The sequence below is a fragment of the Monodon monoceros genome, unplaced genomic scaffold (assembly GCF_005190385.1).
Source record: "Monodon monoceros isolate NGI ecotype Baffin Bay Population unplaced genomic scaffold, NGI_Narwhal_1 Super_Scaffold_1, whole genome shotgun sequence".
In the NCBI taxonomy this organism is placed as follows: Eukaryota; Metazoa; Chordata; class Mammalia; order Artiodactyla; family Monodontidae; genus Monodon; species Monodon monoceros.
This window is the reverse complement of record NW_021703765.1, coordinates 71,838,850-71,864,275: the sequence shown is the minus strand read 5'-3', so window position 1 is coordinate 71,864,275 and position 25,426 is coordinate 71,838,850. Positions and strand designations below refer to the sequence as shown.

At 43.4% G+C, this 25,426-nt stretch overlaps 1 protein-coding gene across 1 annotated transcript in view; it reads right to left on the bottom strand.

Annotated features, from left to right (window-relative positions):
* The window catches only part of RPH3A (rabphilin 3A), a 270,274-nt gene extending 255,157 nt beyond the window's left edge, over positions 1-15,117 (bottom strand). Inside the window, exon 1 of the mRNA XM_029227221.1 lies at positions 15,004-15,117. The gene's annotated coding sequence lies outside the window, so the exon portion shown is untranslated. The remainder of the gene's footprint in view (positions 1-15,003) is intronic.
* Between the last annotated feature and the right edge of the window lie 10,309 nt (positions 15,118-25,426).

Sequence of the window (25,426 nt, the reverse complement as noted above, 5' to 3'; positions counted from 1 at the left end):
GTATTTTGGGGCAACTTGTTTTTACTGCTCTCGACATTATGTTTTTTGGAGGATTCACCCATGTTGATTCACAGAGCCTGAGCTCATTCATTTTCAGCAGCATGAGTCTAATGTATATATCCAATTTCCTCTTGATAAGGGGCTAATTTACATCCCCACTCCCAAATACATTGTGAAAAAAGATTATAAAGGGAAATGGAATTAAATATTGAAAGCGCCTGTGTTTCAGAGCGTTGCCATATGAAAAGAGCCAAACGTTTTTCATACCTACCTCAGAGGGTTTCTGTAAAGATTAAGGAACATGATGATAATAATAAAAGTGAACATTTATCAAGTGGTTACAGCCTGCCTGGCTGCAGGCTAAAAAGCTTTACATTAATTGTGCATTTAACCTTTAGCACAACTTTGTTGATGGAGCAGCTCATGTTGTCCCATTTTACAGATGAAGACACTGAGGCTCAGAGAAAGGGGAAGCGACTTACCTGAAGACAAATTGCTCCGAGGAGGCAAGAGTGGCACTTGAACTAAGATTTCTCTGAAATGCTTAACTCTAGACCCCATGCTAGAAAAGGGATCAGGGCAGAGTCTGGCACAGAACAAGCACTTAATCAATGGTAGTTGTTATTATTGGTAATAATGAACCATTTTTGAGCCAGGCAGTATTAGCAGAACTGGCATTAATTATTCAGCTCACCTGGGGAGAGTGACTTGCAGTATAGCCTGTATTTAAATTAAGAGGAGGGAAATAGATGACCTCCTCTTAGGAGGGGGTCAACCTTTCCCATAATCTGATTCTAATTATACCCCCAGGGAGTGCCCTAAATCCATAAACATTGGGAAGCTGCACCACTGTGATTCAAAATCTGTGTTATGCAATCTCTTTTCTCTAGGCTCACAGTTCAGGGTGAAGAAACTGTACACTTATTGCAGGCATGAGGTATAATACTGAATCCTCCACGTGTATTAACTCAGTCAGTCCTCACAGCAACCAAGGACACACCAGAAACTGAGGATCAGGGATATCAAGCCACTTACCTAAAGTCACTGGGATAGTTAGTGGCTCTGGTATAATACGAAATATATACTTGGTCTCTGGCCCTGGTTCCTTACACAGAGCTCCTAAAACTCTTGTAATTTCCTGAGTGATAGGGGTGCTTGAAGCATCTTTTGTGATAATATTGGGTTGGCCAAAATGTTCATTCCGGTTTTTCCATAAGGGAAAATGAACATTTTGGCCAACCCAATATTTGGTCTTAGTCCCGTTTCTGACACAGAGCTTCTAAGACCCTTAGGATCTCTGGAGTGTTAAGTGTGTCTTTTTTATGCTGATGAGATGACAGCTGGCTGGGAGCCCCTAGAGAGCTTCAGGATGGGCACTGGTCATGGAAAGATCAAGGCATAATTAGAGGGTTGGAACTTTCAGTCCTAAACCCCCTCCCAACCTCCAGGAAGGGGAGAAGGGCTGGAGATATGAGTTAATCATCAAAGGCCAATGATTTAATCCATCATGCCTATGTGATGGAATCTCCACAAAAACCCCAAACAGCAGGGTTCAGAGAGCTTCCAATCCCTGTGCTGGAAGGGTGGCACACCCCAACTCCACTGGTGCAGAAGCCTCTTCATCTGGCTGTTCCATTGACTAATTGACATATGTTACAATGTGTACAGTGTTTTATGCAATGAAACCTATCAATATCAGTTTATAAAGTAGAACTCACAGAACCAGAGAGAAGGGTGGTTGCCAGGGGCTGGGGGGTGAGGAAAATGAGGAGATATTAGTCAAAGGATATGAAGTTTCAGTTATAAAATGAATAAGTTCTGGGAATCTAATGTACAGCACTGTGATTATAATTAATAATACTGTATTGTCTGCTTGAAATTTGCTAAAAGAGTAGATCTTAGGTGCTCTCATCGGCAAAAAAAAAATAATAAAAAAAATAACTATATGAGGTTATGGATGTGTTAATTACCTTGACTGCGGTAATCATTTCACAGTGTATACACATATTAAATCATCACATTGTACACCTTAAAGTCACATTGTACAACCTAAGTATATACAATTTTTACTTGTCAATTATACCTCAGTAAAGTGGGGGAAAAATAAAATTTAATTTTTTTCAATTTTATGGTTTTCTTTTCATATTTCAGAGGCGGCCACATTTCTTTTTAGGGTGCAAATATTCCCACAGGCCTTTGTAAGGCTCATAAACTCCTAGCACTGACCTCACAGTGCCTGATGGATAAACCAGATCTCATCTCGGCCACATGAATAGAAAGCCAACTCTCTGGCTACTCAGACACTATGACTCGCTTTTGTATTCCTCCATGTTGGCGCTTCTCATGTGTCAAAGCCAATGCAGCAGACAACGTGGAAAGACGCTGACGACAGAACGCCAAGAAGACAAATGATTAATGGCTGTCCCACTCCCCAGCCCCCTGGAACAGAGAGGTTAATTACCAGCATCTAAAACATCTGATGGGAAGATGTTACACACCCATATTATCAATTAACCTCACATCTAAGAAATCACCATCACTGCAAATAATAGAAAATGACTGTCATCCTAATTACAAGGTATATACAAGAGGCCAGGGTTAGGCAAGGAGACTTCTTTCTTAACTTCTTCCTGGTTAGTTTCCTACTCTGTTTGGCATCCTTTCAGTAAGTTACACTTGGGTTCCACTTCCTCCTTAAAGCTGTCCCCAGATGTAGTTGCTGCTGCTGTTGTAAATCATTTTTATTGACCACTTACTATATGCCACGTACCACACTAAGTACTTCCTGTGCATTCTCCTCCTCCTCCCACCCACTTCACTTATTCGTGGTTCCTGCCTGGTGCGATTTTTCACTTTTCAGTTTCCAAACTTGATCTAGGTTTCTTTAATCTAAGGAATTCAATTTTGCCATGTACTCCCATAAAGGGGCTGTCACTCTTGACTCACACCAGCCAAACTCACAAAAGAGCAATGCATAAATCAGTGCCAACAGGAATTCCCTGGCGGTCCAGTGGTTAAGACTTGGTGCTTTCACTGCCAGGGGCTGGGTTTGATCCCTGGTCAGGGAATTAAGATCCCACAAGCTGCCCGGTGTGGGAAAAAAAAAAAAATCAGTGCCAACGTATTAACTGCTGTTGAGAATCAGAAGTGCTTAGGGAAGAAAAGCTCATCTTCTTCACCAAGCACATTTTCTTCCTGTTACAGATCTTTACCAGAAAACATAGCATATACTATTGCTGTCCCTCTCACCATCCCTTGCACACTGATGTGACTACTTCTGTAAATACCTGTGATTCTTTGCCAGGGCTTTCTCTGGCTAAGCCAGAGAAAAGCATGCTAAGCCAATGCATGGAGCAAGTCAGAAGTGTCGATGAGGTAATGCCCCCAGGAGTAGTCCTTCAGTGATGACTGCTGTGAGTGAAGGATACATACTACCTCATCCACACAACTTTGCACACCACGAGTAACTCTGAAGCATGTGCTACCCAGCCTCCCAGCTGCCCTCAGCAAAATGCTACTGCTTACTACCCTTCTCTGTCAGTTCCCTCCCCTACTAGTGCTTCGTGGAATCACCTGCCAAATAAACTCCTTGCACTGAAAACCCTTGTCTCAGAGTCTGCTTCTGGGGGGACCCAGCTTATGACAAACATTATGAGTGGTCCTGCAACCAAAGAGTCAGATGGGCAATCATAACATTGAGCCCCTGCATTCTAGGGATTTCCCTGATGCACAAGCAGGTTCTTTTGCTTGTACGTCTAAGAACTCTCTTTTCTGGACAATTCTGGACACATACACTGACCAGTCTGGCCTCCTTGGACTCACTTCCACAGATCCTCAGTTAACACAGTTTCTCTTGAGAGGACAACCCAACTGATCAGCTTTTTGTGCTTTTAATTACAATCCCCATCCAGGCACCTTCCTGACATAGGCAGGAGGGGTCCCTAGGCTCTCCCAACTCATCAATCACACACATACTCCCATCCAGGCTTTAGGATGGGTCATTTACTTTTTTCTTGTAATAGATTTTTAAAAACAGTCCCCTTTTGACCGCCCCTTTCTCCTGCTACCAGGGTCCGAGCTCAGCTCTGTGTTTCCTTCACGGTTTGCGATTCCACTGGCCAGGGAGATCTTGGGCTGTGGTTCACCATGCACCCACTATGTTCCTGGTGCACCGGTGGGGCACCTTAAACCATCTGTTCATGGCCAGTGCACGGACTAAGAACCGGAGTCGATAGCTTCTTGTCAGGTTCTCGGACTGCCTGGGGAGGAGCGGCTGTTGCGGGGCGAGAGGTGCTCACTTCAGCTTCATCCAGGTCTCCTCCTTCCTACTCCCTCCCCTCCAACACCACCGCTTTTGGAGAGGTTGGAAGCCAACTCTAAGCCATGTGGCTGACAGGGTCTTGGTGCTCCGGCCTCATGTCAGGCCTGAGCCTCTGAGGTGGGAGAGCCGACTTCAGGACATTGGACCACCAGAGACCTCCTGGCCCCTCATAATATCAATCAGCAAGAGCTCTCCCAGAGATCTCTGTCTCAACGCTAACACCCAGCTCCACCCAACGGCCAGCAAGCTCCAGTGCTGGACGCCCCATGCCAAACAACTAGCAGCACATTAACACAACCCCACCCATTAGCAGAGAGGCTGCCTAAAATCATACTAAGTTAACAGACACCGCAAAGCACACCACCAGACGCAGCCCTGCCCACCAGAAAGACAAGATCCAGCCCCACCCACCAGAACACAGGCACCAGTCCCCTCCACCAGGAAGCCTACACAAGCCACTGAACCAACCTCACCCACGGGGGGGCAGACACCAAAAACAAAGGGAACTATGAACTTGCAGCCTGCGAAAAGGAGAACCCCAAACACAGAAAGTTAAACAAAATGAGAAGACAGAGAAATATGCAGCAGATGAAGAAGCAAGGTAAAAACCCACCAGACCAAACAAATGAAGGGGAAATAGGCAGTCTACCTGAAAAAGAATTCAGAGTAATGATAGTAAAGATGATGCAAAATCTTGGAAATAGAATGGAGGAAATACAAGAAACATTTAACAAGGACCTAGAAGAACTAAAGAGCAAACAAACAATGATGAACAACACAATAAATGAAATTAAAAATTCTCTAAAAGGAATCAATAGCAGAATACCTGAGGCATTAGAACAGATAAGTGACCTGGAAGATAAAATAGTGGAAATAACTACCGCAGAGCAGAATAAAGGAAAAAGAATGAAAAGAATTGAGGACAGTCTCAGAGACCTCAGGGACAACATTAAACGAACCAACATTCGAAATATAGGGGTCTCAGTAGAAGAAGAGAAAAAGAAGGGTCTGAGAAAATATTTGAAGAGATTATAGTTGAAAACTTCCCTAACACAGGAAAGGAAATAGTCAATCAAGTCCAAGAAGCATAGAGAGTCCAATACAGGATAAATCCAAGGAGAAACACACCAAGACACATATTAATCAAACTATCAAAAATTAAATACGAAGAAAAAATATTGAAAGTAGAAAGGGAAAAGCAACAAATAACATACAAGGGAATCCCCATAAGAGTTAACAGCTGATCTTTCAGCAGAAACTCTGCAAGCCAGAAGGTAGTGGCAGGATATATTTAAAGTGATGAAAGGGAAAAACCTACAACCAAGATTACCCTACCTAGCAAGGATCTCAATCAGATTCTATGAAGAAATTAAAACCTTTACAGACAAGCAAAAGTTAAGAGAATTCAGCAACACCAAACCAGCTTTATAAAAAATGTTAAAGGAACTTCTCTAGGCAGGAAAAACAAAAGAAGGAAAAGACCTACAATAACAAACCCAAAACAGTTAAGAAAATGTTAATAGAAACATGCATATCGATAATTACCTTAAATGTAAATGGATTAAATGCTCCAACCAAAAGACACACGCTGGCTGAATGGATATGAAAACAAGACCCGTTTGTATGCTGTCTACAAGAGACCCACTTCAGACCTAGGGACACATACAGGCTGAAAGTGACCAGATGGAAAAAGATATTCCACTCAAATGGAAATCAAAAGAAAGCTGGAGTAGCAATTCTCATATCAGACAAAACAGACTTTAAAATAAAGACTATTACAAGAGACAAAGAAGGACACTACATAATGATCAAGGGATCAATCCAACAAGAAGATAAAAAAGTTGTAAATATTTATGCACCCAACATAGGAGCACCTCCATACATAAGGCAAATGCTAACAGCCATAATAGGGGAAATCAACAGTAACACAGTAATAGTAGGGGACTTTTAACACCCCACTTTCACCAATGGACAGATCATCCAAAATGAAAGTAAATAAGGAAACACAAGCTTTAAATGACACATTAAACAGGATGGACTTAATTGATATTTATAGGACATTCCATCCAAAAACAGCAGATTACACTTTCTTCCCAAGTGCTCATGGAACATCCTCCAGGATAGATCATATCTTGGGTCACAAATCAAGCCTTGGTAAATTTAAGAAAATTGAAATCGTATCAAGTATCTTTTCCAACCACAATGCTATGAGACTAGGTATCAATTGATGGGAAAAAACTAAAAAATACAAACACATGAAGGCTAAACAATACACTACTAAATAACCAAGAGATCACTGAAGAAAACAAAGAGGAAATCAAAAAATACCTAGAAACAAATGACAATGAAAACACAACAACCCAAAACCTATGGGATGCAGCTAAAGCAGTTCTAAGAGGGAAGTTTACAGCAGTACAATCTTACCTCAAGAACAAGAAAAATCTCAATAATAAATGCTGGAGAGGGTGTGGAGAAAAGGGAACCCTCTTGCACTGTTGGTGGGAATGTAAACTGATACAGCCACTATGGAGAACAGTATCGAGGTTCCTTAAAAAACTACAAATAGAACTACCATATGACCCAGCAATCCCACTACTGGGCATATACCCTGAGAAAACCATAATTCAAAAAGAGTCATGTACCACAATGTTCATTGCAGCTCTATTTACAACAGCCAGGGCATGGAAGCAACCTCAGTGTCCACTGACAGATGAATGGATAAAGAAGATGTGGCACATATATACAGTGGAATATTACTCAGCCATAAAAAGAAACGAAACTGAGTTATTTGTAGTGAGGTGGATGGAGTCTAGAGTCTATCATACACTGTGAAGTAAGTCAGAAAGAGAAAAACAAATACCGTATGCTAACACATATATATGGAATCTAAAAAAAAAAAAAAAGTGGTTCTTAAGAACCTAGGGGCAGCACAGGAATAAAGACGCTGACGTAGAGAATGGACTTGAGGACACGGGGAGGGGGAAGGGTAAGCTGGGACGAAGTGAGAGAGTGGCATGGACATATATACACTACCAAATGTAAAGTAGATAGCTAGTGGGAAGCAGCCGCATAGCACAGGGAGATCAGCTCGGTGCTTTGTGACCTCCTAGAAGGGTGGGATAAGGTGGATGGGAGGGAGACGAAAGAGGGAGGAGATATGGGGATATATGTATATGTAAAGCTGATTCACTTTGTTGTAAAGCAGAAACTAACACACCATTGTAAAGCAATGATACTCTAATAAAGATGTATAAATAAATAAATGTATGTATGTGTGTATATATATATATATATATATATGTATGTTCCCCCCAAAGCCGGCATGTAATGCAGTGGATGCAGAATTAAGAAAAGTTAATTGTGAATGTCACTGTAATTCTTGTGGGAGAACACGCTTCTATAACTTACCTTCCCAATCTAATAGTGCTTTGACGGTTTTAGGAATTTAATATTTTAGTCATACCCCACATCTTGCAAACCAATCTGCACAAATCTGCTAATAAAAAGGGCTATCTTGACTCAACTATATCAAAGCGCAAGCCAGCTAACTCCCCCCCCAAGCTCATATACGAAATACAAAAATGATGTCAGCTAAGCCCTTGATTAAAAATGGCCTCATCTGGAGGGGACTATTTTCAGAAAGTTATAGCTTGTTAAATAAGGGCTAATTGGAAAGATGAGCTGACAGGGATGAGGGTGGGGAAGCCAGGGGCAATACAAAGACAGAGAGACACGGTGGCAGCCCAGTGGTTAGGACACGGTGCTTTCACTGTTGGGGTCCTGGGTTCAATCCCTGGTTGGAGAACTAAGATCCTGCAGGCCGTGTGGCACAGCCAAAAAAAAAAAAAAGAGAGAATTTAGTGTAAAGTCCAGAGAGAAATGGAGAGAAAAGCAGAGAGAGACAAACAAACGAGTGAGACACAGGCAGACAAAGATATATGAAGACAAAGAGAGAAAAATGGAGATTGAGAGGCAGACAGACAGAGGCAGAGACAGAAAGACAAAGAAACTGACAGAAATAGAGTAAGAGGGGAAGAGAGAGGTGGGTGCTAGCTTCCCTTCAACTTTAAATCATCATCATCAGAGTAACAAACCATAAACACCCTGTCACCTGGGTACAGGGTGTCCACCAAGGTCGGAAGCAAGGTCAAAATGAAGTGGGTTGTTAGGATCCCAGGCAAGACAGGGAGAGAATGACCAACACAGCTCTCTGGCAGAAGGTTAGACTCCCAGGATTCTGAGCCTTGGAGGTGGAGGCAGAGTCTTCTGGTGCTTTCTAGGCAAGCTGGTCCCCAAAGCATCCATCTTCTGCCTCCTGCCCAGACAGTGCTAACAGGGGATAAGAGTGAAGTTTCACACAGCTCTGAAGCCTTCATTTTATAAGGGCTAATGGCTGCAAACCAGGGAAATGCCAGGCTCAGGGTGACTTTCAAAACCCATGTGTGTTCTCTCTTCAGTGTGATCTGAAGGCATCACATTTGGTCATCAGTGCAAACCAAAGCTTTTTTGTCCCCCAGACTTCATTGGTCTTCATAACCATGGAATTTGGCCTAAATTGCTCTATCAGATGATATTTATACAGTAAAGAAAAAAAAGGATAATGATAATATCAGCAAGCATTTTTTAATATTTATTTATTTATTTTGGCTGCACCAGGTTTTAGTTGCGGCACACGGGATCTTCGTTGCAGCATGCAGACTCTTAGTTGCGGCATGCGGGCTTCTTAGTTGCAGCATGCGGGCTTCTTAGCTGCAGCATGCAGACTCAGTTGTGGCATGCACGTGGGATCTAGTTCCCCGACCAGGGATTGAACCCAGGCCCCCTGCGTTGGGAGTGCAGAGTTTTACCTACTGGACCACCGGGGAAGTCCCAGCAAGCATTTTTTGACCACTGATTGTGTGGCAGGCCTTGGGCAAAACTTTACAAGAATTATGTCATTTCATGCTCACCACAAAACTCTTTGCGTTTTAGTAACAGTATTTTTTAGGTAAGATAATTGTAGCTCAGAGAAGTTGTGTTTTGTCTAAGAGCACACTACTAATGGTTTGGAGAGACAAGATCTGGACCCATTTCCCAGTTCTTCACCACAGTGCCTCTCTTCCAAGTCTGCTGTGAAGGTTCATTTAGTTAAAGAATGTAGTTCCAAGTGGCCAAAGAAATGGTTTCTGAAATCCCCCATGCTCCCTTCCTCGGCAGGGCTTTGCATATGCTGTTCCCTCTACCCAAATGCTTTTCCTTTTCTTCTGTCCCCTCTTCTAAGTCTGCTCACTTTTTAGATATCAGTTCAACTGTCTTTTTTTTCAGGGGAACCTTCTCTCATTTCCTTGACCAGGTCAAATTCCTCTATTATGCTCTCTCGGAGTATGATGTACCTTTCCTGGGTTCACTAACTGCAGTTGCAATTTCACATATTTTTGTGTGATTGTTTGATTAATCACAAAACCTCTGCTAGTGAAAAATTCCATAAAGGAGGGATTGCATCTGTTTTTTGCTCATCCCTCCATCCCCAGTACCCAACAGAGCCCTTGGCCCATAGTAGGTATTCTTTTGTATATATATTTAATTAATAAATTACTAAATTACTGAGTGAGAGAGTGAATGAAATAACTAGAAACATACGTTAAAATCAAGATTAGAGGGTTTTCCTCGTGGCGCAGTGGTTAAGAATCCGCCTGCCAATGCAGGGGACACGGGTTTGAGCCCTGGTCTGGGAAGATCCCACATGCTGCGGAGCAACTAAGCCCATGCTCCACAACTACTGAGCCTACACTCTAGAGCCTGTGAGCCACAACTACTGAGCCCGCATGCCACAACTACTGAAGCCCGTGCGCCTAGAGCCCATGCTCCGCAACAAGAGAAGCCACAGCAATAAGCCCGCTCACCGCAACTAGAGAAAAGCCCGCATGCAGCAACGAAGACCCAATGCAGCCAAAAATAAATTAAATATAATTAATTTTTTAAAAAATCAAGATTAGAAATATGAAGATGGGAAAATGCTATAAGAAACGGCTGGGGGTTGGACACCTAGTAGCAAAAGATTATTTTCAATTGTTTAGAAAAGGAAAACAAGAACACAAAGTCTTAAAGCAAAACTGAGGAATAAATTGTATTGGTTCCCATTTATGGTGAAGTTTTAGTTTTAGCTTTTAAAAAGAAAAATAACATCTTAAAAATATAAAAAAGAAACAGCTAGCGGAGTTGAAAATAGCTGCCTCAAGGGAAAGACTAGGAGAGAAGTAGGAAACTAATATTTTGTTATAAATATGTTATAATCTGACTTTCAAACTATGTGTATGTATTATGTCAATACAATCAAATCATAAAAATTAAAAGTAATGACTTTACTGGAATTTTTTTAAATATAAGAAGAAAGATGAAAGCGAAGGAGAGTTTTTCAAACGGAAAGAGAATGGAGTTGGGAGGGGGAGGGGAGGATGTCAGTGAGGAGGCATCCCAGAGAGCAATCCATGCAGTTCAAAGGATCTGGGTACCCACAGTCTAATACTGAGAATTAGGAGTCAGTGCTGACCTTGAACTACACAGTGTAGTAGAAAGAGGCCCTCTATGAAATTGTATACAAGATAAAGTATGTGTGAATTTCCCAGGTTCTATGGCTTTGGTCAGATTATCAAAGGAAGCTATGATGAAAGGTTAGGAACTAGTAAATAAACAAGGTAAATATTTTTATATTTTTAAAAATTGAAAGATTTCATGTAAAAATCTAGATTTCCAACTTCTGTCCCCCAAAATACAGTAACACTAACACTGTAATGGCTCGTGGTAATGATTGCCCAGAGCTGAGTTGCAGCTGCTCCCTGTGTAATATGGAAGACCAAATCTGACTCAATACTGGATCTATTTCTTTTACTTTAACCTTTGTATTCTATTGCTTTTGCTACTAATTAAGAATGCTGCCTAGAGCCTGAAATACAGGATAGGCCATTCTCAAGGCTCTGACCTTTAAAGGTGTAACAATTTTCCTTCATATGGAGATAAAAAGTTGCAGAACAGAGAATAACATTGGTCTTGTTGGAGGTTTACAGGAATATGGTGACCTGACCTAATGCCATAGCTGCAAGAACAAAGGATTCCCACACCAAGAAGTTTGCAGCAACCAGCCACACCCGCTTTTAGCATAAAAGAAGCCTGAATTCTAACTCAGGAAAGATGGTTTTTGGTTTTTGTTTTTTTCCCTAGGAAGAATTTTATTGCCAAGTAATTCCCTTAGGGAACAAAGTCTTCTGAGAACTCTGAAGCACACTCTCTCCCCCCTTTCCTTCTGTGATTTAAGATGGTTCTTGGGACGCTAGACCACCATCTTCTCAGTCTGATGGCTTTCCAAATAAAGTCTCTATTCCTTGCCCCAACAACTCACCTCTCGATTTATTAGCCTATTGTGCAGGGAGCAGTATGAGCTTTACTCAGTAACACCTACAGATGGAGCATATGTTCTCCAACTCACCACATCCTACCTCTCTTGTATTCTCCTGGCCCAGCCTGCTTCACTTGTTGACATTTCATGCCTGAACCCTGTAAGCAGTCGAGTGTGCAACTCCTAACTGTCAGAAAGTGGCTAGTTCAGACTAAAATGTGAGTGGCTGATATGTTTGCATCCTTTTGTGGTTTTTTGTTTTTTTAAATAGGAGATTATTGAGCCCATCAAAATCCCTAATGATGGAATTCATAGGAGACATATTTCTGAGTCCCACTCAGACAATGTTTATACTCCTCACTCTCTCTCCCATTCAGGTTGGACCAAAAGAACAGAAATCCGGTTCCAAGCATTCTCCCTCTAAAAGACTTCTGTAGACGTTCCCAGATTTCTCTGCATTCTATTTTCGTTGTTAATTTAGTTTGCATTGGCTGGTTTTTGTTTGTTTGATTTTGGAGTCTTTTGTTTTATTTTTGGATTGGTGGGTTGTTTATTGTTTTTTTGTGGGGGGTTTTTGGTTTGGTTTTTGCTTTTCTAAGACAAATTGTTAGCTGCTGGCAATCATAATTTTGCCTGTCAAAAGAATCTTGGCCTCCAAGAAAATGGGGAGTCAGTAGCTCCCTTTGATTAACAAATACATTTGAAAGCTTTTGTTTTCCTCCCTAGTTCTGAGGTAACAATCACAGACAGCCACTATTGCTGGGTCATGCTGAGAAAAACCCTGTTACCTTTCCATAATAAAATGCTGTGCAGTTTGAAATCATCTCATGCTGGGCCCATTTTCCTAACTGCTTGGCACCTGCAAAGGGACAAAATGACTTTGAATTGAGGGGTGGCAGTGAGAAAAACAAAGGCAACGAAGCCAGAGTCTGTGATGTTCTTTATACTACAAGCTTGAGAACACTGACTTCCACTGCAACTGAAAGGGAGAGAGAGATTCCTTGCCTGAGGCTGGTGCCCAAGAGACTGAATCTCTACTTTACTTGAGTCAATTACATTTGATTCAGTACTTTCGGAGCATCATTATGTGAAATGCAGTATGCCTGACTTGTGGGGGTGCAAAGATGAGGAAGACACAGCCCCAGTTCTCAAGGAACTTGAAGTCAAGTAGGAAAGATCAGACAAAAACTCAAAGACTGATAACAAATATGGTTTCCAACTACATAATCTTTCTGATCTTTCCTGACAAATGTTTATTCCCACTTTTTTTGGTAAATACCACTATGTTCCCAATCTCAAGCTATTTGGCCCAGGTTAGACCCTCACCCCCCCCCCCCCACTTTCCTATTGCTTCCTGAGAGAGAGATCAAGTTCCAATTACACTGCTTGAGCCCCTAGATCAAGTCATACCTAAAATCTTCCCCCTTAGTCTTTTCTGAGCCTTCAAGCTGTCAAGTCCGTTTGTTTGTTTGTTTTGCCTAAGCAGGTTTGTTATCTTTTTTAACTGAAAAAGTCCTAATAAAAATATATGCAAATACTCTTACTTATATTACCTCTTTTCATCTTCAAAACAATTCTGTAAGGCTTACAAGAAGGACCCTCAGGGCCCTGAAGAGGGTAAGACCGGTGTGAACACTGCCAGTTCTATTATGTAATGTAACCAAACCTTCCCAAAGAAAATGCTTCCTCCACTGAATTATCTGGGGCCAGACCTGAGCTTTAGGGTATTAAAGGCAAGAAATGCAACTATAACATCAACAGAAGATTGTGAACCTGAAGGCAAGAAGACCTATCAGGAAGGAGGCTAATATAACTTGTCCAGGCAAAAAGGCCTAGACAGAGCAGTGCACTTCTCAAACTTTAATATGTATATGGATCAGCTAGGGATCTCATTAAAATCCAGAGTCTAATTCAGTAAGTCTGGGGTGGGGCCTGGGATTCAGCATTTATTACCAGCTCCCAAGAGATGCTGATGCTAATGCTGCTAGACCAGGACCACACTTTGAATAGACAGGGCTCAAATCAGAGCAGTGAACAGCTGGAAGTGTTTAGGACAGAAGTGGCCAATGAACATGTTTTATTTGGCTCATACAGTATTTTTTAAAATTACAAAATGTTACTATACCAGTTTATTTTTGTGTATGTTTGAAATTTTTCACTATAAAAAGTGTTTTTAAGTTTAAATTGTCAAAATATGAAGGTGATTTTACATAAATGTCCCAAGTTCTAGCTTCTCAAGAAATCAGATGATCTGGCCACTATGGGCCCATAATCCTGCCTGGCAACGTAAGGCTCTCTGGTGGGGCTCCAGTTGGCCCCACAGTCCATTGGCTCAGCAGAGCACAGTGGTTAAGAGCCTGGAATCTGGACCCATCCTGCCCATCTGGTCCTGACTTGGTACTTCCTACCCATGTGATTGTGGTCAAGTGACTTTCATCAGTTTTCCTATCTGTGAAATGGGAGTGACATACAGTGAGAACTAAGTAAATGAATATGTGTAAAGCTCTCCAGACAGTGCCTGGTTCCCAGCTGGGACCAAGTAAGGGTTGGGATCATTATTTACCTCTTGGGCCTTGTATGCACCCAAGTTTGCAATCCCTGGTTTATAAGGTGAAATTAAAAGATCACTTTCAATGGGCAAGGCCAGGAATACCCCCTCTTACTATGAAAACCACCATCCCTGGGGTAAGAAGTGAAGATGGGGGTAAAAATCTGATACACACGGGCAGATGCCCACTGTCTCTTAAGCGTCCAGATATCAGCACTTTCTGCATCTCCCCTCTACCTATCCCTTAGAAAGACCCTTGACCAAGGCCAAAGGAGTAAGAGGTATCCCAGCTGATGCCAGGCAACCCCTAGGACCGCTGAAGAAGGCTCACATCCAACACGCGTGGCTACCCGGACCAGGTGTTAACCCCCTGCCCATCTGGGAAAGAGTGACACCGCTGGAGGCACCGCCGCTGCGCCCCAGGCACCACTCGCGCTGGCTACCACCTGTTTTCCGCGCCCGGGCGCTGCCACTAACACACCCTTTCAGGGACCCGCCCCCCCAAATTCCGGTCGGGTCCCGCCAGTCCTGAGCCTTCTCCCCGCCGTCCAATTCCGTCGTCGCCCCAACCCTCAGTTTTAGCGCATCCCAGCTACAGCAGCCCCATTCCCCGGGACATCGCCCTGCGTCCCCACCCCACCCCGCTTCCCGCCCCCAGATAACGCCCCCACGACCTCCGACCCAGAGCTGGCTGCAGCTCCGGAAGGCCGGGCCTGCGGCGGCCCGCCCCCCTTCCCGCAGTCCCCGCCCTGCCCACCTTACCCGCCCGCAGCGACTGTGGGCCCGCCGTCCCTCCGCCTCCAGCCTTGTCGCCTCTGCGACCGCCACCACCACCGCGGCAGAGCCACCTGCGCGTGACCCTCGATCACCAACTCCCTCCCCCGTCCCCCCCCCCACACCTACACACCCGCGTGCGTGCTCTGACCTTAGATGTGGGAGCAGTGGATGAGGGGAAGCTCATAAAGGGGAAGCTCAAAGATCGAGACCACCTCCCTCCTCCTCCACCACCGCCTGTGCAAGAAAAGTTGTCTCTGCAGTTGGGTTTCTCGGCTGGCAGAACCCATTCACCTACTCCTCCCTCTTCCGTTCAGTCATTCACTCATTTTCCTGATCCCCAAATACACAGTGGTCTTCGGCCCCTGGCAGAAGGGGGGGTCGTCACTTGCTGTCCCTCTACTAGGAGCACTTTCCTCCCCTCCTAAGGGTCCTCAAAGGGAAAATCAGGAAAGGTGGGGTTGGACAGAGGTGGCGCGGGGGTGAGGGGGGGGGGGTGGGGGGTCAACTGTCATCTCTAGTCTAAAAAGGAACTGCTACCTGGAATGAGCAAGATTTTTAATCAGTGACTTATACAGTGCCTAAAGTGGACTTTCAGCCAGTTTATTTAACCCCTCTGACCAAATGAAATAGAGTTAATGTTGGAAGTATTAAATGCATTGTTTTATGTAACAGGCTTAAAAAGGTGTCTGGCACACAGTAGGCACTCAATCATGGCAGCTATTATTATTGCCCGCTTGCATTCAGCAAGACACCCATCCCCAAAGGTGGAATGGAAAAGAACATCTTGCCAGTGTGGAAATCATCTCATTCTCTTCCTGTTTAAGGCAAGTGATGTAAACCAAAAGACTGTGGCCAAGGGTGGCCTGCAGAATATGTTCTGTTTGGTTTAGTCAGTGTTTTAAGTGAGTTAATTGCCAACACTTAAAAACTGAGAGAGCACATAAATATGGGGATTTTCAGTACCTCTTTGATAAATAGAAAGTTTAGGCCATACTAAGCCCACTTTCCTGGAGGCAGGAAGCTCAGGAGCAGCAAGTCCTTTAAACAGGTGTTTCTTCTGACTGGTCAGTTTCCACTAGGCCCACTTCGCTCATCTACAAGGTCTTCTTGGAGCCTGTGGACCTTTTGAGTTCGGCCTAAGGTCTAATGCTGAGTTTTCTCCAGTTTCCCCAAGAAGTAATTTTCACTATCCCAGGAAACTGACGATCAGAAAGGCCTAGTGAATCGTCCAAGGTCACACAGCTAATAAACAAAAAAACTGAAATTAGAACCCAGTTTTTATATCCCAGATGCCTGAGGGGTAAGGGGAAGCATAAAGGGGAAAAAGTGCTTTACGCCAAACCATCTTTTTGAAAGGAGATTTTTATTAACAGCCTGTTGGAATGCCAATTTTGGGGGATTGTTTAATAAGAATTTAAATTTTTAGCTTCATCTGAATTGGCAGTGCCCTCTCCCACACTCACTCCACCTCCTTTTTCCTTCTCATTTAAGCACTTTGGAAAATTTCTAAAGGTTTAACTAAGAACGAAAATATTTCTTATTTCATCCATCCCTAATTACTGGCATAAGTGTTCTTTCCTTTTTTGTTGTTGTTTCTTTATTTATATTTTACTCTTTGTAGTTTATAAATTTTCAAAATCAAAGTGTCTTTCCTGTTAAATTTTCAATTAGGGTTGTGTGGTCTTTTAGCTCAATAAACACACATATAAGAAAAAATGTGTGCTGTGCACATATCCGCCTATCTATATACACTCCCACTCCTCCTAGCAGGCTCTTGGTGTCTCTCCAGGTATCACTGCCCCCAAATGTATTTAAAGATCTTAAAATTAAACACCAAAGTCACTAAGAGTTTTTTTAATAAGCATAATTTTATCTTTCACATGAAAGTTTTAGAGAGTTTGGTTGCAACCACTGGCCCTAAAAAAATGATCCTACATTTATTGTCAATTTGTGCATGTTGATAACTAATTCAGAAGAATCTTAAACACAGTGGAGGCAACCCCCTTCCCCCCAAAAAAGAGACACATATCCAGGCCAGATTCAGCCAGTTTATGCCTTCTGTTCTTGACTTTTAGGGCACTCCTTAAGGTGTGTCTACCCCTATGAGGTCAGTGGGAAAGCTCTTCTCCTTAGGCCTTGGACCACTTTGATCCTCTATAGGTTGACAATGTGGGCTGTCAATCATTCCATTCTGTCCAATTACTCTGCAGTGTGGGATGGGTGGTTGGACAGAGGAAGAAGGAAGGGCTCCAGAGACTACAAATTGGAAACAAGGGAGGAGTAAGAGGTCCTCACTGTGGTCTACCTTCAGCCTCAAGCATCTTTAAGGTAACTGAAAGTGTGGTCCCCAGACCAGCAGCATCAGCATCACATGGGAGCTTGTTAGAAATGCAGATTCCTGGGCTCTTCCCTAGAGCTATTGAGTCAAACACTCGCGGTAAGGCTCCCAGGGAATCTATGGTTAACATGCCCTCCAGGTGATTCTCATGAATACTAAAGTTTGAGGTTAACCTCGTCCTGAGTGCTTTATGCTACAGAGATTTATGCTTTTAATCTCTTTCTCCACCTTAAGTTACATTACCAAAGGCTCCCTTCTCAGTTATCCTGGCCAGACCCCAGAGAGAAAGGGAGGACAGGAACCCCTCCCATCACACTGAGAATCTTGAATAAATTTATCCCTTGCCTTTGGAATATATCACCTTATAATTCAATATTATGCAAATAACCCAATTAAAACGTGAACAAAATATTTGACAGTTCAAAAAAGAAGGTATATAAATGGCCAATAAGTGCATGAAAAGGTGTTCAACAGCATTAATCATTAGGGAAATGCAAATTAAAACCTCAATGAGATAACCATTATACACCTGCCAGATGGGCTAAAACTAATAAGACTAACAATACTAAGTGTTTGTGAGGATATGGAGCAACTGGAACATTCATGAACTGCTGATGGGAATGCAAAATGGTACAATAACTTTGGAAAAGAGTTTGGCAATTTCTTATAAAGCTCAGCATACACTTATCAAACGACCCAGTAGTTCCACTCCTGGGCATTTACCCAAAAGAAATGAAAGCATATGCTTATACAAAGATTTCCACATATCAGTGCAATTCATAGTAGCCCCAAACTAGAAGTGACCCAAATGCCCATTAATATATGCATAGATAAACAAATTCTGGCATTTCCATATAATGGAATACTCTTTAGTGATGAAAAGGGAATGAGCCACTGATACACTCAACAACGTGGATGAATATCAAAAACATCATGCTGAACAAAAGAAGCCAGATAGAAAATGTTACATATTGTATGATTTCATTTCTATCAAATTCTAGGGATCTGTCATGATAGATAGCAGATCAGTCAATGGTTGTCAGGGATTGCTGGTGTGGTGATTAAGGGCAAAAGGATATAAGGAAAGTTTCTGGGGTGATGGAAAGGTTCTGTTATCTTTACTGTAATGGTGGTTATACAGATGTAGATATCTGTCAAAACGTATCAAACTGTCCACTTAAAATGGGTACATTGTTACACGGAAATCACACCTCCTTAAAGTTGATTCTTTTTAGCATTATCGCACATCAATGACAGTTTGATAAGAGTGATTTTTTAAATAAATTTATTTATTTTAGTTATTTATATTTGGCTGCACTGGGTCTCCATTGCTGCACGTGGGCTTTCTCTAGCTGTGGCCAGCAGGGGCTACTCTTTGTTGCGGTGCGTGGGCTTCTCATTGTGGTGGCTTCTCTTGTTGCAGAGCATGGGCTCTAGGTGCGCAGGCTTCAGTAGTTGTGGCACACGGGCTCGGCAGTTGTGGCTCGCGGGCTTTAGAGCACAGGCTCAGTAGTTGTGGCACACAGGCTTCTTCCCGGACCAGAGCTCAAATCCGTGTCCCCTGCATTGGCAGGAGGATTCTTTACCACTGCACCACCAGGGAAGTCCCAAGGGTGATTAATTTTAAGTGCCCGTCTGGCCCAGCTGTGCCCAGGAGGGAATGGCTAACACCAAAAGAAACAGAGAGGTGTCTCTGGTTGGCTTCCAGTCCATCTTAGTGTGCAGCCTGTGCTCTCTCTGTTCCCACTGCAGCTTAGAGGCAGTTCAGCAGTGCAGACACTTTTCCCACATCAAATAAATTCAAATGCCCAGTAACTGGGAAGCAAGCTCCCTGGCTCAATGCAATCACCAAGCACTCCTCACTCTGCCCTTTGAACCAGCCCCACAACCCTGGGGTAGAGATTCTGTAAGGAGCGAAGAAGCCATCCTTCCAGGGTTGCCTGGGGACTCTCACCAGCCACATACAGGCACCTGTGCTCCAGTCTCTAACGCTGCTTTCCTAATTGGAGTCAGGATCATCAGAGCTGTGTTCCTGAGCCTTCTGGCGAGAGAAGAAAGCCACAGGCTTGGGGACTCCAGCACATCAGATCCATTTCTGACCACAAAAGCGGAGCTGTCACGTCTCACAACTCTAAGGGGTGCCATTCATGTAGAATAAATACCATGTAAATGGCGTCCCTGGAACTGAGCAACACAGCGGCCCCTCATGAGACAAGGAACCAGGTACCAGCAGCAAAGCTCTCTGGCATTAGCTGGAATAATCCCCATGAGGGATCATTCTTCTCTTCACAGGCCCTTTTTTTTTAATAAAATTAATCTAGCATAAAATTAACCATTTTAAAGGATTCAAGTCAATGACGTTCACAATGCTGTGCAACCATCTCCACCATCTAGTTCCAAAACCCTTTCATCACCCCAAAAGGAAACCTCTATCCAGTAAGCAGTCACTCTCCATTCCTTTTTCTCCTCCTAGCCCCTGGCAACCACTCATCTACTTTCTGTCTTGATGGATTTGCCTATTCTGGACATCTCATATAAATGGGATCATACAATATGTGGTCTTCCATGACTGACTTCTTTCACTTAGCATCATGTTTTCAAGATGCATCCATGTTGTAGCACAAATCAATATTTCATTCCTTGTTATGGCTGAATAATATTCCATTGTATGGATAGATAACACTTTCTCTTGATCCAGTCGTAAGTTAGTGAACACCTGGGTGTTTGCAGGTCTTTTTACAGCCCTTATTTTAGTCCTTGGAGGTGAATAGGACTGTGAGTTCCTTGGAGGACAAATCCATGCCTTTTGAATTCCTGCTCTAACAGAATACCATAGACTAGGCTGCTTAAACAACAAACGCTTATTTCTCACAGTGCTGGAGGCTGGAAGTCTGAGTTCAGGGTGCCAGCATGGTGGAGTTTTTGATGAGAACCCTCTCCCTGCTTTTGTCCTCCCGTGGCCTTTCCTGGGTGTGTGCAGAGAGAGAGACCTCTTATCTCTCCCTCTCCTCGTAAGGACACTAATCCTGTCACGAGGGACCCACTAACCTAATCACCTCCCAAAGGCCCCACCTCCAAATACTGTCACATCTTGGATTAGGATTTCAACATACGAATTTTGGGAGGACACAGCATTCAGGCTGGTAGGTGGCAGTTTTAACAAGCAAGGGAACTTACTCCCAAGGCTTGTCTTGGGGGAGATCTCCACACCCGCCTGAAACATTTATATAGAGGCCACAACTGGGCTCAGTTATATATACTGTCCAGATGGTCTCAACCACACCTACTCTCTCAAGGCTGGGCTGTCCTTGAGAATGGCTCTCACTGCAGGGACAGTGGGCAGAAGGTACACTGCAAGGTCGGGGAAGGGGGTGAGGAGCCTGACTGCCTGGGGCCACCAACCGGTGGTCACATCCTCTCAATGACCTCCTTCAACAGCTGACCCTGACACAAAAATGTGAGTGCAAATAAATTATTTGGGGAGGTGGCCTCAGGAAGCACTGGTAGAGGACAGGGGAAGGCAATGGAAGGAAGCAAATAAAAGTGCATCACTGAGGAGATTGCCATTGGGGCAACAGAGCTCAAACCCCCACTCAATGTATCCTCAACCAAGGAGCAAGGGATCTGGGATCTTATTGTTATCCCCCAGCTATCACCAGTCGTGGGTTGATAACATGCTCCAGGAGAAGGGAGGAGTGCTAACTCCTGGCACTTCTAGCCTGCCCTGTATATAGCCAGATAAAGCCCTCACCTACAAATCTTAGGTGCAGCTGCTGGAAGCTCTCAGGTCTGCATGCCCAAAAATGGAGTGTGCCAAGCAGATATGAGCAGGGCACCCACGACATCTGCTACAGGGACTCACTGAAGGGTTTTTTTTTTTTTTTTTTTTTGCAGTACGGGGGCCTCTCACTGTTGTGGCCTCTCCCGTTGCGGAGCACAGGCTCCGGACGCGCACGCTCAGCGGCCATGGCTCACGGGCCCAGCCGCTCCGCGGCATGTGGGATCTTCCCAGACCGGGGCACGAACCCATGTCCCCTGCATCGGCAGGCTGACTCCCAACCACTGTGCCACCAGGGAAGCCCCACTGAAGAATTTTAAGCAGAGTGAGTTTCAAGGCTCACTCTGGTCTTTGGGATGAGAATAGGCTGCAGGCGACAGGAGTGGAAGCACAAGTGCAGCTCGGATCCTGCTGGCAGTGGTTCCAGCAGGAGATGGCCGTAGTTTGGACCAGGATGGTGGCAGTGGGGGTGGAGTGAGTGGGAAGGTTTGAGATATATTCAGAAGTAGGAACTGCAGGGTTTGGTGATGGACTGGATATGGGGATGAGAGAGAGAGGGCCATCAAGGATAGCTCCTAAGTTTCTGGCTTTGTCAACTAGGTGAATGAAGATGCTATTCTCTGAGAGGGGACTGGAGAAGAGGATGTTGGTATTATTGTGGAATTGGATTAAATTAAGGAGACTGCACCTAACCTGGGGCCTCTCCTATGCTAGGCACCCGGTATGGTTCTGTGTTTTTCCTCCCACTCCCATGTTCTCTGAAGACAAGATCAAAGTCTGCTGGGGCCCACAATGAGTGAAACATTTAACCTCTGGGAAATAACAGATAATAGAAACAAACCTCACAGCTCACCTTGGCAGGTTACTGGAATTCCATGTGACATCCCAACCCAATTCTGGAAGCAGATTCCAGAAATTACCTTTGGTCCTACTATACCAGGGGCAGATCTTTTTCCTGATTGGCAGCAGTTATGGCATAATCTGAGTGTTAGAGCGATGCGGTCATTTTCAGCTGGCAATGTGCTTTTAATTCAGTATTTTCAAATGGCTCAGAGTTTTCTTCTTAACACATGGTCCAAAAATAAACATGGGAGAGCAAACATTTGGGATTTGTTCCAGAAGATTTGAATCAGTCACTCACGTATTCAACAAACATTAGCATCGATTTCAAGGGAACTGGGAGAGAAAGAAGAGCTTTCTCAAGAGCTAAATCATATGGGCGGAGATGAAACTGTTCAAAACAAAGAAAGAAACTGCACTGAGGGGATCAGAAAAAGCGGTGATTATGTCCACAAGCGGCTTTACAGGGAATACAGGGCCATGGAATGATGCAATAGACTTAGAGATGGAGAGACATGCAGAGTTACCTGAACAGGAGTGCAAACTGGTACAACCAGTTTGGAAAACTGTCTGGCAATATCTATTAGGACTAAACATACATATACACTGTAATCTAGCAATTCCATTTCTAGGCATATTCCAAAGAGAAACGCATTCATTTGTTCACTAAAAGACATGCGCTGGAGTGTTCAAGGTTGTGCTATTCATAATAACAAAAAATCAAAACAAAGAAACTGGAAACAACCCAAATGCCCACCAATAGTAGTATGACTGAACAAACTGTGGTATATTTACACAATGGAATATCGTACACTGTACAGCAATGTAAATGAATAGTTTACAACAACATACAATAACATGGATGCTTCCCATACAAAGTCATGACTCTAATAATAACACTTTGCATTTGGACATACCGTTAAATAATTTCAAGAAATACTCAGTAGTATTCTCAGAACAGACACTGTCCTAGGTACTGGAGATACAGACAGCAAACAGGACCTTGAAAAACCCTTGCCTTCATGGATCTTACATTCTAGTGGGGGGAACAGAGAGCAGTAAGTAGTATATCCAAAATCTCCGAACATGTTTTAGTTTGGGTTTTGGCTTTTTAATGGAATTAAATAACTTAATGGCCAGGATTGAACTAAATGAACATGATGCTCTAAACCGGGAGGTGATGGACCTTTGTGGGGTGCGGGGGTGACCCTTGATGGACATCAAGGGACCAACGAGTCTCCTAGAATTATATGTAAAATGTTGTGTGTCTGGGGATTTTTCTGGGGAGATGGCCCAAGGCATACTCAGTTTCTTAAAAAGGTCGCTGACACAAAGGGAGTTCAGAATCTCCAAATTCTCCCCAGTGTTGTTTAGGGAGCATACAAACATTCTCAGAGCACTTGCTTATAATCATGGGATCAACTGTATTTTGCTCCATATGCTCAACATTATTTCTCTGAACCAGCAAATGTATACACAGCCACAGCCTATGTGTCATTCGTAAATGCTACAAAAGATCACGCTGCTTCACACTCTGATTGCTTAGAGGAACCACTCCCCAAACATCAGGCATGGGGTTGTTTCTCCTTTCTTACCATTCCATAAAGGCTGCTGTGAGAGCTTTGGAAAGATTGTTTGCTCCTTCTAAAGGGTTGTCTTGGAGTGTTTTTGAAAACTGCAAGAAGTGGGTCAAATGGTATCAATGGTTTAATACTCCAGGATGGCTATTGACCACGTTTTCAATATAGCAAGAACAGCTATTAAAAATCACCTACAGGATATGACAAAGGGCTCGTTTCAGCTTTAATTCATCACTGATCTTCCTCTCCCCTGCACAACAGTAGTCATTTCTCCGTGATGAAATAGAATGAAACATACTTATTACAATAATGGAAAAATACCTATTTTCTGGCAAGATATTTCATGCTTCTATGACCTTGGAAGTGAAGTTCCTCTCAAATTTTTTTCCTATCATTCACCATAACCAATGTGTCAGTTTCAGGGTAAACAGGCAAGATGGGGGTGAGGTGGGGGGTGGGGTTAAAGGGTGGAATGTTGCCATGGTAACAAAGGATTTCAGTGATAAGTATCCATGGTGATTGTTGCTAAATTCTGGGAGGTTTTAAATGCTTTATTTAAAATACATAACAACTGTGCAGCTGCTGAGGAAGTTATGAGGGGAAGAGAGGAATGGGCTGTTTGTGCATTTATGGATACATGCTTGGTGTGGTTCAGAAGGAAAAAGACAAGGCAGTTCAAGGACAGATGTGTTCCCTGTGTGATGCCTTTTAGCAGCTATCAAGGACTGCTATCCCTCTAACACAGAATGCTCTCACACCCCCGGGTCCCAATTTTACCTCAATCGCCTACTCAACAGGGTGACATCTAAGATAGACTCAGGAAGGAACCAGTCTCCACCCTGCTCCTTCCCTGGGTACCCTGCCCACATCACTGCCTCAGAATAGAAATACCCGGCACTTCTAGCAGAACTGAGAGTTCCCAAGGGGTGAAGCCCATTGGAAGCTTAAAATGAATGCTGAGGATTGTAAAGTAGAGCCTAGTTTTTCACTCCCAAATTTGCATGGAATACGAATTGAAGAAATGGGACTAGAATCCAGGTCGTCTAGTTAGTAATCCAGAGTTCGCTCATTCTCCTTTTGTATTAGAATGAACTTTGACTATGAACAGCAAAGACCCAACGTAACAGGAACTTTAACAAGATGGGAGCTCATTTCTCTTTTACAAATCAATCAATTAATCAAGCACTAAATCCAGAGGCTCAAGAGGCCAGGCTCACCTTGTTGCTCCACTAGACTCCACTCTCATGGTCACTTCATTGTCCATTATGGCTGCCTAATTCCAGCGATCACAACCAAATTCCAACCAACGGGAAAAGGAAAAGATGAAGAAATAAAAGCAAAGGGTCCAAATGGTTGTCTTTTTAAGAAGGTTCCTGAAAGCTTCTACCTGACGCTTCCCCTTATACCTCATCTACTGTTACCGAACACAAGTTTGTGTGCCCGACAAACAGTGAGGCCAAACAATACCAAAACGTTGGAGTTTGGAGCAGAGAACGTTTATTTCAGCGCCATGCAAGGAGATGGGTGGCTCATGCCTTAAAAACCCCGAACGCCCTGAAAGCTTTCAGCAAAGCCCTTTTATAGGAAAGGTGAGGAGGGGCGTGGTTAGTTGTTACAAACTTTTTTTTTTTTTACATCTTTATTGGAGTATAATTGCTTTACAATGGTGTGTTAGTTTCTGCTTTATAACAAAGTGAATCAGTTATACATATACATATGTTCCCATATCTCTTCCCTCTTGCGTCTCCCTCCCTCCCACCCTCCCTATCCCACCTCTCTAGGTGGTCACAAAGCACAGAGCTGATCTCCCTGTGCTATGCGGCTGCTTCCCACTAGCTATCTATTTTACGTTTGGTAGTGTATATATGTCCC